Source organism: Orcinus orca, chromosome 1 (genome assembly GCF_937001465.1).
Source record: "Orcinus orca chromosome 1, mOrcOrc1.1, whole genome shotgun sequence".
Taxonomy (NCBI): domain Eukaryota; kingdom Metazoa; phylum Chordata; class Mammalia; order Artiodactyla; family Delphinidae; genus Orcinus; species Orcinus orca.
Genome location: NC_064559.1, coordinates 188,037,811 through 188,053,921, shown reverse-complemented (window position 1 = coordinate 188,053,921; position 16,111 = coordinate 188,037,811). Strand labels below are relative to the sequence as shown.

Genomic DNA, 16,111 nt, shown 5'->3' with positions numbered 1-16,111 from the left:
CAAAAAGACCAAAAACTCAACAGCTACTTCTGAGGTGTCAGGAGCAAAAGCAGGGCACTGTGCGTGATCCCTGCACACAGCACCACCAAGGGGGTGGGGAGACCACCCAAGCCCCACTCTGGTCTGACCCATGAACCCCCCCAAACCCTCACTCCACTTAAAGGACCAGCTCCTTCCCCCCCAACCCCACACCCCCCGCCCCCAGGGAGCGAGCAAGGGAACCTGTTACTTGTTTTCTCTCCCGCTTTTTTTAAAATTAATTGATTAATTTTTGGCTGCATTGGGTGTTTGTTGCGGTGCGCGGGCTTCTCATTGCGGTGGCTTCTCTTGTTGCGGAGCATGGGCTTTAGGCGCGTGGACTTCAGTAGTTGTGGCTTGCAGGCTCTAGAGCGCAGGCTTCAGTAGTTGTGGCTCATTGGCTTAGTTGCTCCGCGGCATGTGGGATCTTCCCGGACCAGGGCTCAAACCTGTGTCCCCTGCGTTGGCAGGTGGATCCTTAACCACTACGCCACCAGGGATGTCCCTTTGCTCCCTCTTGCTGCAGCATGAGTCCCAATAAAGGCTTGCCTGAATTTCTCTTATCTCTGGCCTCTTATCAGTTTCTATTGGTGAAACAGTCCAGGAACCTGGGTCAGTAACACAACCGCATGTGACCTCACACACACACCCAGACACTTACTCACATATTCCCGCCCCTTGACTGGTGACATAATTGGTGCGGCCCAGTGCAAAGTGGGCCCCTTGTTTAAAAATTATTAAGAATTTCAAGGTGATGACAGCAAGCATTAAACCAAGAGTGAGGCCCTTGTGAGTGCAGGGAAGCTGACCACACCCCTAGACCCACCACCACCGAGGCACACGCTCCCTTCCCTCCAGAAACACACAACTAACTACACCAGCCCCTGGGTTCCTGGAACCTCACACCCAGCCAGAGCCCCTCGCAGCTGGGCAGGTCCAGCTGCCCCTCATCTGGGGTGCGAGATCTCTCCCTCTTACTCAACAAAACTGCCCCCTTACACACACCACCCTGCCTGCTGGCTTGGGGGTGAATGATAGAGGAGAGGGCGATGCCAACTCCTCCACCCATTATGTGTGCCAGCCTGCAGGGACGCAGCTGACAGTGAAATGCCAATAATAATATACCTAACACTTGTTGAACATTTACCATGTGCTAGGCACTTCTAACACTTTATAAATATTAACTCATTTAATCCTCACAACTTTATGAGAGGTATTGTAAGTTATCGCCACTTTAGATAAGGAAACTGAGGCACAGAAAAGTTGAGTCACCTGTCAGATCACACAGCTAGTGAGGGAACTGGGATTTGAACCCAGGCTGTCTGCTCCAGAGAGCCTTCTCTGTCGGTTGTTGCCATGGTGCTGGACCAGGAATGTATCAGGCCCTGTGGACCCAGATCTCGCAGGGCCTCTTGTGAAATGAAGAAAAAAGGTGATTATGATGCAGCTTCACCTTGACTGGGACCCATGGGCAGCCCCGGGAGCCCCAGGATGGTCACCAGGCCGCAGAAACACAGAAGATTGTCTTTATTACAGTCTTAATATTTAGAAGATATATGAACTAAAGACATATTCATTTTTTATCTTTTCAGAAACAAAAATGTCATATATGTAATGAAGGCATTTTCACTGACAACTGTGTACATGGTTGGATCATGGACAGTCCACATGGTGGCCAGTTATCTAGAAGACTTTCTCACGAACTGGAATGAAGGGAAACCTGCCCTGCCAGCAAGTCCTGTTCATCCAACTGGCCTCCTTTAATATCATAGACCAGACTTCCCTGGTGGCGTAGTGGTTAAGAATCTGCCTGCCAATGCAGGGGACATGGGTTCGATCCCTGGTCCGGGATGATCCCACATGCCACGGAGCAACTAAGCCCGTGAGCCACAACTAGTGAGCCTGCTCTCTAGAGCCCGCAAGCCACAACTACTGAAGCCCGCATGCCACAACTAGGAGCCTGTGTGCCACAACTACCGAAGCCCACGCACCTAGAGCCTGTGCTCCACAACAAGAGAAGACTCTGCAATGAGAAGCCCGCGCACCGCAATGAAGACCCAATGCAGCCATAAATAAATAAATAATTTTTTTTAAATGTTAAAAAAAAAAAATCTTAGACCTTCGGGAGAGTCTGCCCAGCGCATGCCCACCCTCCTTCTCTCAGAGTTGCCCCTCCCCACTCGATGTGATCCTTGAGGCCCGGTCTGAATCCTTGGTCCCGCTCCTCCACACCCCTGGCCATGGCTGATTGGTCCAGGAATGTCTACCTGCTCCAAGCCGGCCAATCAGATCTTTTGTCTGGGGATGGTGGCTCTGCCTGTCAACCCACTGCGGCTGGTCTCTGACCTAAGAGCAGGTAAACTTGTTGACTGTAAACTAGCTGCCTTCACCTTCACTGCTGTTTGCACAAAAGAAAAGAAGAAGGAAGCTGTGTACAGGGGAAGGGACGAATGAAGTAGTGACGAAGGGATATGTGGGGGGATAGGGGAGCTGGCCCTCCCGCTGATGGCCACAATTGCTCTTCCTCCCCGGCATGCATCCCTAGGATAACTCCTGCTGTCATGTCAGTTAGCCTGAGAAATTGCTGTTCCTTGCAGTCCAATAACCTTATTTAAGTTTAAACTGGAAAACGGCAAAGAAAAGTACCACAAAGCCCCTGAATGTGTTGGTTTTATTGTCGTTGTTGAAAATGACAGATCCCAAAGCCACAGAGCTATCTGTGTCCTGGGAGTGTCCCCAATGGAAGCACGAGGTCATCTGTCTCTTTGTTTGGAAAATGCTTCCCACAGTGGAGAGGGCTTCCCCAAGACGAAATGACACCGAGTTCCCTTACCAAGTTTATGATTAATCTCTCTATCCGAAATTTTCTTCCCTTTCTTGTCCGCTCTGACCTCAATCCTGTGCTAACTGAACACTCATCAACCAGAGTCAGATGACTAAACTTGCTGCTGTCAGTAACATCATTAATGTACTAAAATTGCTGCTGTAAGATATCATCAATGTACAAATTCAGGTTGTTTCTCCAGAAACACCTGGCTTCTCCAGAAACATCTGGTTGTTAGCCAGATGAGTTAACAGACCCCCACCCCACGCCCACCCCAGCCATGGACTACCTGGCCAGATAATCGTAACCCAGAGACATCCTGACTTCTGAAACTATAATTAATGAAGAGATGTCACAGCGCCGTCACTAGGCGATGATTAATCCCAGCCTCTTTGTTCTTCCCCTTTAAAAAAAACCCCGTAACTCAGAGACCAAGTTGGGGTGGATCTGAGGTTTATCTCCCACTCCCTTGCTTGACATCCTGCAATAAACCCTTACTTTGCTGCCGACTCCCGCTGTCGGAGTTTATCTTCCTGCACTGCTGGCACACGAGCCCTTTGCCTGGTTTCAGAAATGTGCTTTGCAAAGGACTTTATCAAACGTGGGCTGTCCAATGCTGTGCCAGCAAATATACACTATATACATATGTACATATATGTTTATTATAAATTTTACTGATAAAGTGGATGTGTAGAACACAATTTACAAATAACTGCACAATGGAGGAACTCTTGATTGTAGATTCCACATAGTCAATTGATTCTCCAGAAGGCTTTTGTTAATTTTTGCTGAACTCTTGCATGTCTAGTCAACCTATGGCTGCAATTCAATCCAAATTTGAAATGGAGCTGCATTCCAGTCTGCTGTACTAACTCTTTTCCCCGTAAATTTATTGTCATTAAATCTGATATGTGATCTACCGTTACACTACTCACCGTCCCATAAATATATTCATTAAACGGAAACCTCTTTCAGCTTCAGCACTTTAGTTTACACTGTTAATATTTCATCCATCACTTTCTGTAACCCAGAAAGTCAACAAAACAACAAATCAAGGCCCGATTTGTGACTTTTGCCAATCCCCACCTTGGCCGACTTCAAGTTACCAACGTGATGTCACAAAGCAGAGGTGGGAAGAGGTGTGTGGAAGCACATCATTCATTATTGCCAAAGTTCTCCTATTCAGTTACAATAGATGCAGATAACCTCGAGAGGATAGAGAATAATAAAATGTAGTAAAATCAGTAGGAAGTCGTGAGTTTTGAGTTTTATCTTTATTTTAATATTTCCTTTTTTAATTGAAGTACAGTTGATTTACAAAGTTGTGTTAATTTCTGCTGTACAGCAAAGTGATTCAGTTATACATATATATACATTCTTTTTCATATTCTTTTCCATGATGATTTATACCAGGATATTGAATATAGTGCCCTATGCTATCCAGTAGGACCTTGTTGTTTATCCATGATTTAATATCTCTTAATTTAAATTTATACAATTTAATTTTTAATAATGACTGTTCAACAACCTGAAATTGCAAAATTCCCCAAACTGTAGCAACTGGCTCCTGAAAGCTGGTGTGAGCCAGCTCTGGCGCACTGCTGGATTTGTCTCCATCCAAACGCACCCTATGGGACACTGTCAACAGAAGAGGCCCCGTGACTGGAGAGTCTGTGGTGAAGCCGTTTGCCGTGGGAAAGTTTGACCTGGTTTGTGCCTTGGAGCAGAGGAGGAAACTTGAAACAATGACTCTGTCAAATTCAAGGACACATCAATGCAGCCAGTTTGGCAGGGCCATTTTGATTCCTTCATATCAAAACATGAGATTTCTTTTTTTAATTACTAAGTGCTCAACAGACATCCTTGACCCTTGACCTCAGCCCCTCTCTGCCCCCCACTCTGTGTCTGAGACTCACCCCACTTATCACAGTCTGTAGATGCCTGTTTTCGACCCAGGCACCCAGAGGAGAAGCCCTTTTTGTTTGTGAGATTTTTCAGTCTCCATCACAACTTGCTTGTCCCTCTTTCCCAGGGAAAAGCGGAACTTTCACTAAGATCGCTATCTTTGCGTAGCCAATGTGACAGGAAAATTTGTTTAATTTTAGAAGAATTCAGTACCTGTTTTACTCATTCTCACCTTTCGAAACCCTACTCACATGTCACCTCCCTTCTGATATTTCATTTTCCAGCATTGCTATGGCTATGACGTGTCCATAATCCAATTGTACTTGTTCAGACGAGAGTGTAAATGTTTGTTTACTAATCAGTGCCCTTGACTAGGCTGTGAATTTTTCCTCAAGGGCAAGGGTTGTGTCTGTCTTGTATGCTATTGTGTGGCCAGTGGCCAGTACAGGATCTGGCACTGAGGATTTTCTCACTAAATATGTCAAGTTAAAACACCTGAATAGGGCTTCCCTGGTGGCGCAGTGGTTGAGAGTCCGCCTGCTGATGCAGGGGACACGGGTTCGTGCCCCGGTCCGGGAAGATCCCACATGCCGCGGAGCGGCTGGGCCCGTGAGCCATGGGCACTGAGCCTGCGCGTCCGGAGCCTGTGCTCCGCAACGGGAGAGGCCACAACAGTGAGAGGCCCGCGTACTGCAAAAAAAAAAAACAAAAAAACACCTGAATATATATTCAATGCTATGGGGCCTCCTATAAGCCCCTACAAGCTGGGAGGTCACACTGTGGTTTGGGGGTCATTCTGGTAGGTCCCCCTTTGGGGTCTGGCTGCAACATGCAGGGCCCTCTCAGGGCCCATGATGTCTCTGCTCTCACCACTGTCTCCATCCTTTCTCCTGTTCCAGCCTGGGGAGGGCTTTAGTCTGCTTAACAGTTTCTCTTGCATGGGAAGCAGGAGAGTAGGAAAAGGGCAAAATATTAGGAGAAAACAAACAGATCAGTACATATTTCTGGAGTGGCTTTTATGTACCAAGCACTGTTCTAGGCCCTGGGGTTGCAGCTATGAGCAAGCAGACAGTTTCTTCTCTCAAGGGGAGCTGGGGTGGGCAGACAGTGATGGTCACAATGGCTACCCTTTATGGAGCCTTACTATGTGCCTGTGTCATCTCATTTACTCCTTCCAACAACATGACATGTTACTATTATCCCCATTTTATAGGTGAGGAAATAGAGGCACAGAGAGGTTCAGTAACTTGCACCAGCTAGTTGATAATAGGGGCAGGATTCTGAGCCAGGCAGTCTGAAAATTAAAGAAGGTCATGGGGTAGAGAAGGGCTGGCCATGCATCCAGCTGGGGAGGACACTTCTAGCGTTCCTGAGTGAGGAGGTGGTGTTTGAGCTGAGGGCTGCCTGATGATAAGAGGCAGACATGCCTGGATCTGGGGAATGAACATTCCAGGCAGAGAGAAGTGCAAAGGCTCTGATGTGAGAATGAACTTGACTTATCAAGGGCTGGAAGGAAAGCCACTGTGGCTGGGAGGTCAGGAGTAAAGGAGAGAAAGTAGCAGGGGGTGAGGGGCGAAGTAGACGGACCCAGATTGGCAACACTAAGCTCCGTGGAGCAGGGAGGTTGCAGACATCTGGGCTGCTTCCCTTGCGCTGGGCAGGGCCAAGCCCTATGCCCATAAGCTCCAAGAGGTCATTATCTCCTGCCCCTGGAGGCAGCTGGGGCACCCATGGCTGGGGCCTATTCTAACCTCTCTTTGGTCTTGGGACCCTGAGGACTATCCAGCTGCCAAGGGGAAGGGGGCCAAGGGTGGGCTGGGGTGGAGGGCCTGGGGCCCAGGGAAGACATTTGCAGGAGGCAGGAGGTGCTGACCCCTGGGTCAGAGACCTGAGGTCTGTCCCAATGGTGGCAAAGGTATTTTGATTGGAGTCATTAAGATCACTCAGCCTTGATGGCCTGGACTTGAGCCAAGCTGTCCTCATTGGCTCCCCTTGACTTCCTGGACTGACCTCTTCCACCACCCAATGACACGAGAGACCCCTCTGGGGGCAGTAATCGACACCCCCTCTTCTGGATTCCAGGGCTTTCTCCCTGCCCCCAGTCAGGGAAAGAGCTCCTTTTGGAGACCAGCCATTGCCTCTGCCACCCACACGCACTTTCCCCCGCATCCTGGGGGTTCAGCTGAGGCCAGTGCAACCACATTTCCCAGGGCCTCCTGGTCCTTCCTGCCCACGGGGAATTTTCACCCATGTCCTCTCTACTGGAAACGTTCTTTCAACTTCTGTTTACACTGAAAATTCCTCCTACCTTATTCCTCAAGGTATAACAGGTGAATTTCTTCCTCCCTTCCTTCCTTCCTGTGTTCCTTTCCTCCCTCCCTCCTTCCTTCCTTCCTTCCTTTCTCTTTTCCTCCCTCCCTCCCTTCCTTCCCATCATTCATTCATTTTATTTTTTATTTTTTTTAATAAATTTATTTTTATTTATTTATTTTTGGCTGCGATGGATCTTCATTGCTGTGTGTGGGCTTTCTCTAGTTGCGGCGAGTGGGGGCTACTCTTCATTGTGGTGCGCGGGCTTCTCACTGCGGCAGTTTCACTTGTTGCGGAGCATGGGCTCCAGGTGCACGGGCTTCAGTAGTTGCAGCACACAGGCTCAGTAGTTGTGGCTCGTGGGCTTAGTTGCTCTGCGGCATGTGGGATCTTCCCGGACGAGGGATCGAACCCGTGTCCCCTGCATTAGCAGGCAGATTCTCAACCATTGCACCACCAGGGAAGCCCTCATTCATTCATTTTATTCATACATTTTAGGCATTCATTTATTCAGCTTCCACCAGGCACTGGGGGCACAGAGGGGGTAGGACAGATTCTGAGGTCAAGGAGTGTATTAACCTGTGTGAGAGGCAGAAGGTAAACAAGCAGGACAGGTTACATACATAATGGACGGGTCCCAGTGCAGAATAAAAATGTGAGACCCGTTGTTAAAAAATCATTAAGAATTTCAAAACGGTGACAGCAGAGCATTAAACCAATCAAAGGGTGCTTCCTAACTAGGGAGCCCTTCTGCAGAGTTCGTGTCCCCAGGAAGCTGGTCCCGTGAACAAACGATTCCATCAGACATGTGGTGGCGAGCCTGGGAGTCATCCAGGGGGAGGGGATGTCCACAAATTGCCAAAAGCGGAAGGAGAGAGATGGAAGGACTCTTTTTGGAAACTGCATGTTGTCTGGACGTGAAAAGGGGCCAGAGGAGCAGGCAGGGTCCGATGTAAGGGAGTGGGTCTTTATTCTGTGGGTAGTGCAGAGCCACCTGAAGTTCTAAACAAGGGTGTGATCAGATTCTTCTTCTGAAAAGATTATTCTGGGACCAAATGAGAAATACAAATAAAAATATATGAAAAATATAAATAATAATACATATAAATGATACAAAAAATAAATGTGAAAAAATTTCCACTTTACTAGTAATCAAACAAATTGAAAGTAATGTTTTTAACTTTTTTTTTTTTTTTGCCATGCTGTATAGCTTGCGGGATCTTAGTTCCCCGACCAGGGATCAAACCCGTGCCCCCTGCAGTGGGAGTGCAGAGTCTTAACAACTGGACCACCAGAGAAGTCCCAAAAGTAATTTTTTTTTATTATCAAAAAGTGTTGTTTACAATATCAAAACTTTGGAAATGACTTTAACCCACATAGATCAGGCTGGTGCCCTTGTCCTCACAGCTCCCGAGAGGTCTGTTGGGGTTCTCTGGGGCACATGATTGACATGGGAGACATTCCAACGGGGTCGACTTTATTTGATGATAAGTAATTTCAAACCTAATTTTTGTGTTCAAACAAACATGACAATCACACCACATGGCCACAATAAAAAATATAGACAATGACAAGTGTTGACAAGGATGTGAAGCAGTTGGAACCCTCACGCATCGCTGATGGGAATGGAAAAGGGTGCAGCAACTTTGGAAGGCAGTTTGGCAGTTTTCAAAATGCTCAACAGAGTTACCATATGACCCAGCAATTCAACTCCCAGGTATGTACTCAAGAGAAATAAAAACATATGTCCACACAAAAACTTGTTTATCAATGTTCATAGCAGCATTATTCGTAATAGCCCCAAAGTGGAAGCAATATAAATGTCTGTCAGCTGATGAACAAATAGAATCTTTTAAAAATGCTTTATTCGTATAATGTAATGTTATTTGGCAATAAAAAAGAATGAAGTGCTGATACATGCTATGATACGGATGAACCTTAAAAACATGTTAAGTGAAAGAAGACTGTTACAAAAGGCCATATAATTCCATTATTTGAAATGTCCAGAACAGATAAATTTATAGAGACAGAAATTAGATCAGTAGTTGTCAGGGGCTGTGGGGAGAGAAGAATGGGAAGTGACTGCTTAACGGGTACAATATTTCTTTTTGGGGTGCTGAAAATGTTCTGGAATTTGATAGTGGTGGTGATCACACAACCTTGTGATTGTTCTAAAACCCAGTGAAATGTACACTTTAAAACAAATGGATTTTATGGTATGTGGAATATATTTCAATAAAGCTGTTGTGTTTTTTTTTGAGAAGAAATCATGAATACAGTCGAGCAAAGAATTAGGGTGACCAGCTGTCCCAGTTTGCCCAAGACTAAAATCAGAAAAGTCCCAGGCAAAACAGGGTAAGTTGGTCACTCTGCATAGAATGCAAACTTTACATTTATTTGAATGATCAAATGTGAGAATTTAAAGAAATTTCCTGGTTATATGAGTGGTAAAGCAGGGGGAAAGCTTAAGGGGCAATGACCTAAATGTCCAACAACAGGAGGTAGTTAAATTCATTCATTCATTCATTCATTCCCCACTAGAATGTAAGCTCCACAGGGGCGAGGGTTTTTGTCTGTTTTATTCACTGCTGTACTCTGAGCGCCTAGGACTCTGCCTGGCACACAGTCCATGAATGTTTGGTGAGGAGAGCTGTATGCTAGGTGCCAGTGGTGCATTAGTTCCTCCTGTCCTAGGGCTTAAACTGCCTCATGGCTAGTTTAATAAGCAGGCAAACAAGACACTAGTGAACAGATGAGGGAATAAGATAATTTCAGATAGTGATATATGTCATGAAGAAAATAAAGTGATCGAGTGGATCACTTTAGGCTGAGTGGTCCCAGGAGCCTTGCTAAGAAGGTGACTTCTGAGGAAGGGGACACCCACTGACAAGCCACTCTCAATGGTGTTAAGAAAACATCTTTTTTTCCTTTTTTTTAAACAATAAATCAACTTCTTATTTCACTGACCGATACTTCTGATTCTCTATCTGATGGCACAATTAAAATCTTCAGAGTCCCCCAAAACAGCATTCAGTCTTCTTATATCCAGAGACAGGGGCCCAGAGGCAAAAAAGCTCAGGCCCCAGGCTGTTTTCAGGTGGGACAATGGCAGACATTCCTATGCAAGCCTGTGTCAGTTTTTAACTGAAATGCCATTAAGCTCTCCATCCTGAAACTTTTTTCTATGGCGTCTGTGGCAGAAATACACTCATCTCTCATATACATAACTCCACGGGGGTGTGGGGTGGGCATTACACAGGTGCCAGCGAAACTTCTTATTCAGCCAGAAACTGGACTTCTGGATCAGTTTAATAGCAAGGAGATGAGCAAAACTGCGGTGAGTGTGCTGGCTCTTCCTCAAGGGGAACTGGGCTGGATGTGAACAGAAGCACATGATAAAGGTGAATTAAGCTCTATTAAAAAATTAAGTTGCTCCTATCTCTATGAGCAGTCTATGAGCTGCTTCCAAGAATCCAGGGATGCCCACATCCCATACCTCATCCAGACAAGGCCAATTCCTCACGCACAGCTACATGGGAAGCATAAAAACCTTTTGTTGGACTTCCCTGGTGGTCCAGTGGTTGAGACTCCTCACTTCCAATGCAGGGGTCGTGGGTTTGATCCCTGGACGGGGAACTAAGATCCCACATGCTGCAGAGCATGGCCAAATAACCCCCCAAAACAAAACAAAACAAAATCTCTCAAATAACGTCTTGCTTTAAAAAAAATCTTCTGTACAGCTGAACCAGTTTGCAAGGCAGAAATAGAGACACAGATGTAGAGAACAAATGTATGGACACCAAGGGGGGAAAACGGGGTGGGGTGGGATGGAGTGGTGGTGGTAGTGGTGGTGGGATGAACTGGGAGACTGGGCTTGACATATATGCACTAATATGCATAAAATAGAGAACTAATAAGAATCTGCTGCATTAAAAAAATAAAATTCAAAAAAAAGGAAAAAACCTTTTTCTTAAAAAAAAAACTATCTTTTATTAACATTGTGGGGTGGGGATTGGGTCTAGGGAAAGATGTGGGATGGCTTTTTTATTCCCCCTGCCAGCAACAGCTATGTATCTACACACACACTCAGACACACATACATATCCACGTTCAAGGAAGTTTTTCTTCCCCGACTACAGGACCCCAGAATCCAGCCTGCCCCAGGCTGAGAGACAGTGCCTATTAACTGCACAGGTCCGACGTATCAACGTACTGTATAAGGCTCCTGTGTTGTCTCACAAACTGAGAGCGCAGGGGCAAAGGGAGTGGATACTCACGGGGGGTTTGCTTTTTGTCTGAAATCCAACCTACTTGGCAACACTCTTAGGACCAGGCTCTGGGAGAGGTTCTGTGGGCACGATATGGTGGGTGACCTGATGGTCCCAGCCCACTGGGGTAAGAAGGGAGTGGTTTCGCAGGGACAGAGTCGTATCTCTCACAGTCTCTGTGGGCTCAGCTTCCACACCCCTCGGCAATGCCTGAGTCCAGCACAGCAAGTGAGCCGTCTTCACTGACAGAGGCCAGGAAGGGAGCGCTGTGTGGGGAGAACACCAGCCCAGTGACACACTGGGAGTGCACAGCTGAGCTGAGGGCATAGCTTGCACTCTTTGTGCCCACAAGGGAGACAGTCCATTCTCATCACCGAGGACAGACTTTACTCCGCTGAGGATGCCAAGGCTGGGAGGTAGGAAGGTAGTCAGAGGCACTGCAGCCCATCTGTGATGCTGGCTTGGGGCAGTGGATATCCCACAGTGAAATTCTACTGTCCTCAGTGCATGAAAGAAACACGGAGTCCTTGTGTAGAGAGGCAGCAACACAGGTGACCTGCCCAGAGTGAGCTCGGTATGAATTCAGAATCATCTACTGAGCAAGGTCCCAAACCTTGATGCAGAAGTCTTTGCTACCACCAACCGCTTGTGCGTCAGAGCTTGGGACACTGCAGACACGATGTTATCGTGCTCATACTTGCAGAACTTGATGTCAATGAGTGTCTCATTCTCATCCAGCTCCCACAATTCAACAGCACCTGAATTGGAAGCCATTAGGATACCTCTGTCCCCTACCCAAGTGAGGTCAGCCACTCCAGCCTCCGTCTGGACTCCAGCGGAGCAGAAATCTTTCTTGCGGACAGCACAATGGTCCCTAAAAAGCCAGAGGGAGCCAGCCCAGCAGAGGCCACTCAAGCTGGAAACCGTTAGCAGGAATGCCCCGATACCACACCGCCTCCAACTGATGCCCCATACAGGTGGGCGCATTTGGGGGATGGTTCCACTCCCTGCTGCCAGGGGCACAAGTTGGGGGTGGGCTTTCCTTCCAAATCTCCATGGTTCCAACTCCAACCTGGCCCCAAACTGGACGCCCGCCAGAGATTCAGCTCTGCCGACCCCCACGTGGTCCCTCCTCAGGAAAACATCTTAATGGCCAGGAAAACGTTCATGGTGAAGTGGTACACTTATGTTCATAGCAGCACTATTCACAGTAGCCAAGACATGGAAACAACCTAAATGTCCATCAACAGATGAATGAATAAAGAAGATGTGGTACATCTATACAATGGAATACTACTCAGCCATAAAAAGTATGAAACAATGCCATTTGCAGCAACATGGATTCAACTAGAGATTATCATACTAAGCAAAGGAGGTCAGAAAGAGAAAGACAAATACCATATGTTATCACTTATATGTGGAATCTAAAATATGGCACAAATGAACCTATCTATGAAACAGAAACAGACTCACAGACATAGAGGACAGACTTGTGGTTGCCAAGGGGGAGGGGGGTGGGGGAGGGATGGAGTGGGAGTTTGGGACTAGCAGATGCAAACTATTATATATAGAATAGATACACAACAAGGTCCTACTGTACAGCACAGGGAACTATATTCAATATCCTTTGATAAACTATAATGGAAAAGAATATGAAAAAGAATGTATATATATGTATAACTGAATCACTGCTGTACAGCAGAAATTAACACAACATTGTAAATCAACTATAATTCAATAAAATAAATTTAAAAAAAAGAATAAGATATATTAAAGCACGTTGAAGGTGGGAAGTCACGGGTGATTTCTTTTTACTTTTTTAAAGCATTCTTGTATTTCCCCAATGCCCTGCCTGACGCAAAAATCTGGGGGATTGGATCCTGGGGTGAACCAGACAAATGAGGTCCCTGCTCTCATGGAACAGGTATATTTTATAACTGGGAGAAACAAAACCCAGAATAAAGGAGTAACGTTATTTTTTTAAAAGATTGAAGAAATTGCACTGGCCAAAGAGCCAGCTGGAATCTGGAGTCCAGGTTAGGAGTTGGATGCGGCAGCTGTGCAGCCCGGGGTGAGAGCGGAGCTTGCTGGGGAAGGAACAGAAAGTCAGGGAGCACCTCTCAACAGTCATCCATTGTGTGCATGGGTGTAAGTCCTTTCCCCTCTCTCAGCCTCAGTTTCCCCATCTGTTAAATAAGAGGAGACACTAGAGGTGTTTCTTGTTTTTAAAAGATTTATTTATGGCTCCGTTGGGTCTTCATTGCTGCACGCGGGCTTTCTTTTTAGTTGCGATGAGCAGGGGCTACACTTCGTTGGGGGTGCGCAGGCTTCTCATTGCTGTAGCTTCTCTTGTTGCGGAGCTCTAGGCGTGCGGGCTTCTGTAGTTTCGGCAAGCAGGCTCAGTAGTTGTGGCTCGTGGGCTCTAGAGCACGGGCTCAGTAGTTGTGGCGCACGGGCTTAGTTGCTATGCGGCATGTGGGATCTTCCTGGACCAGGGCTCAAACCCCTGTCCCCTGCATTGAAAGGCAGACTCTTAACCACTGCACCACCAGGGAAGTCCCTCCTTCCCTTTTAAGACTGAATAATATTCCACTGTATATATATATATATATATATATATATATATATATATATATATATATATATATATATATATACACGTTAGGTAGTTGCGAGTTTCCTTCAGCTCCAACATTGCAGGATTCTCAATTCCAAGTGGCTGTCCACCCTGGGGCTGATTGCTGCCTGGTGGGTTGGGGACCCTGGCTTCAAGCTGACTTTCCCTCCTGCTTGTGTCACCAGGCAGCCAGGGGAGGGCCCCGGGGGATGAAAGGCTTTGGCTAAATACCTGCCGCCTTCTCTCTGGAGCTTCAGGAGCCAGGTCAGGGCCTGGCGCAGGGCAGGGGAGGGGAGTTAATGATGGCCTGTCAGAGGCTTTGTCATCCAGATGAAACTGACCCTGCTCCCGGGCCCCTGCTCCCAGGCCGGCCTGATTACAGGGAGCCCTATTCTTCCCCTCCTCGGGGCCAGGCCTGGCCTCGAAGCAGCCTCTGCACGCCCAGCTGCTCTGGAGCAGCTGCAGAGATAGGCCCGCTGAGGAATCTGGGGTAGCAGCCGCCAAAATGCACTGGGTTTGGGGCCAGAACAACAGATACAACGCATGGTGAAGCCAGCAGGCTTATGCAGTGGTTCTCATCTAGGGGTGACTAGTAATAACAGCCACTGTTGCCTGAAGTTTTAATAGGTTCATCATTCACCCAGCACTGGACATGAATTATTTCATTTAATCTCACACAGCCCTAGGAGGTTGGTACTGTTAACCCCATTTTACAGAGGAGCAAGCTGAGGCTTGGGGAGCCTTACACAGCTGGTAAGCAGCCCAGCCTTGTTCAGTGATGAAGCCTGATCTATTATCCCCTTTTTCTGCAATTGGGTGGAAATTTCTTTGGCGAGTTCCTTGGTGGAGGGCATATGAGGGGGCTGAGTGGATGGAGAGCTATTTGCCTTCCCTGCACCAACAAAGGGCAGCAGCTCTTGTAGCTGCTCGGGGTTCTGCTTCCAAACATGTGAAAGCCACTGCTGTAGTTCACCTCATTTGTTTTACAGGTGGAGAAACCGAGGCCCTGGGAGGGACAGGGAACTGTCCAGGTTCACTCCAACAGGGTCTATGGCAGAGCTGGGACTAGAACCTGAGTCCAGCCGCCCAGCCATGCTCTGTTTTTGGTGCCCACATGGCCTGCTGGATCTTGTATGTGACCCACACAGGCAGGAGGGCACTCTGGGGCCTCACCTGCTGGGTCTGCTGGGCCTGGACCCCCACCCTTCCTTACAGAAGGAGGGAGATGCAGAGGTGGCCGGCAGTGGTGCAGAGAATAGCATGCAGGCTGGAGCTCAGTTCTGATCCTGCTGCTACCTTGCTGTGTGGCCTGGGTAGCTCTGCTCTCTCCAGACCTCAGTTTCCCCTTCTGTACAATGGGGGTTGCTGACAGTTTGGACCAACAGGCACTGGGCAGGGGAGGAAGAGTGGTTAGTCAGGAGGAGAGGAAGGGAGGAGAGGAAGGGAGTGTATGGAGAGAAAGGGAGGAGCCACGGGGCCGCAGGACACCCTGCCTTGCCCTGCTGTCCTGGGGAAACACCCCAGGTTCCGCCGCCCACACTCCACTGCTGGCTAGGGGATGCCTCTTGGCCTGAGAGTGTCCAAGCCTTGGATGAGAGAGTTCTTGGTCCCCAAGACTGCCATGGGGCTGGTGGCTTCCCTTCCTCAGCCTGAATCCTCACCCTGAGAACGGTGCTGGCCTCGTGAGGACTTAGAGGAGGCTGAGTTCCTGGGTGGGCACTCCCAAGGGCGTCAGCCTCACCCAGCCACGTGTGCTTGCATCCCTACAATGCGTGTATGTGCAAACGCACGCCTCACACAGCAGGGACTCTCACAGGCCAAGGGAGGCCCAAACCAGTTCTTATTTTTGAGGCTCCCAGTAATTTAAAAATGAAGACATGCCGAAACAGTCTGGCCACAACTGTGGTGTGTTTAACATACTTTTATTTAATAAATGAACATCTTTAACATGCGCCCACACACACTCACAAATCCAATGCAATTGAGAGATTCATAAGATCATTGCAGGAATTATAAATGATATGAGTTCACAGTGCTGTGTGGTCTGGTGACGGGATATAGTTTAAAATTGTATGATGAGCGTCCTGTTCTTTCCATCTTGCGCGTGATTCCCTGGGACTAGACATGCAGCCTCCTTTGAGTGTACATTGTTTTCTAACATTTTATTAT

At 47.5% G+C, this 16,111-nt stretch overlaps 1 pseudogene; it reads right to left on the bottom strand.

Moving 5' to 3' along the window:
- Positions 1 to 11,364: 11,364 nt before the first annotated feature.
- Positions 11,365 to 12,208, bottom strand: LOC101282206 (methylosome protein 50-like; annotated as a pseudogene).
- Positions 12,209 to 16,111: the final 3,903 nt, after the last annotated feature.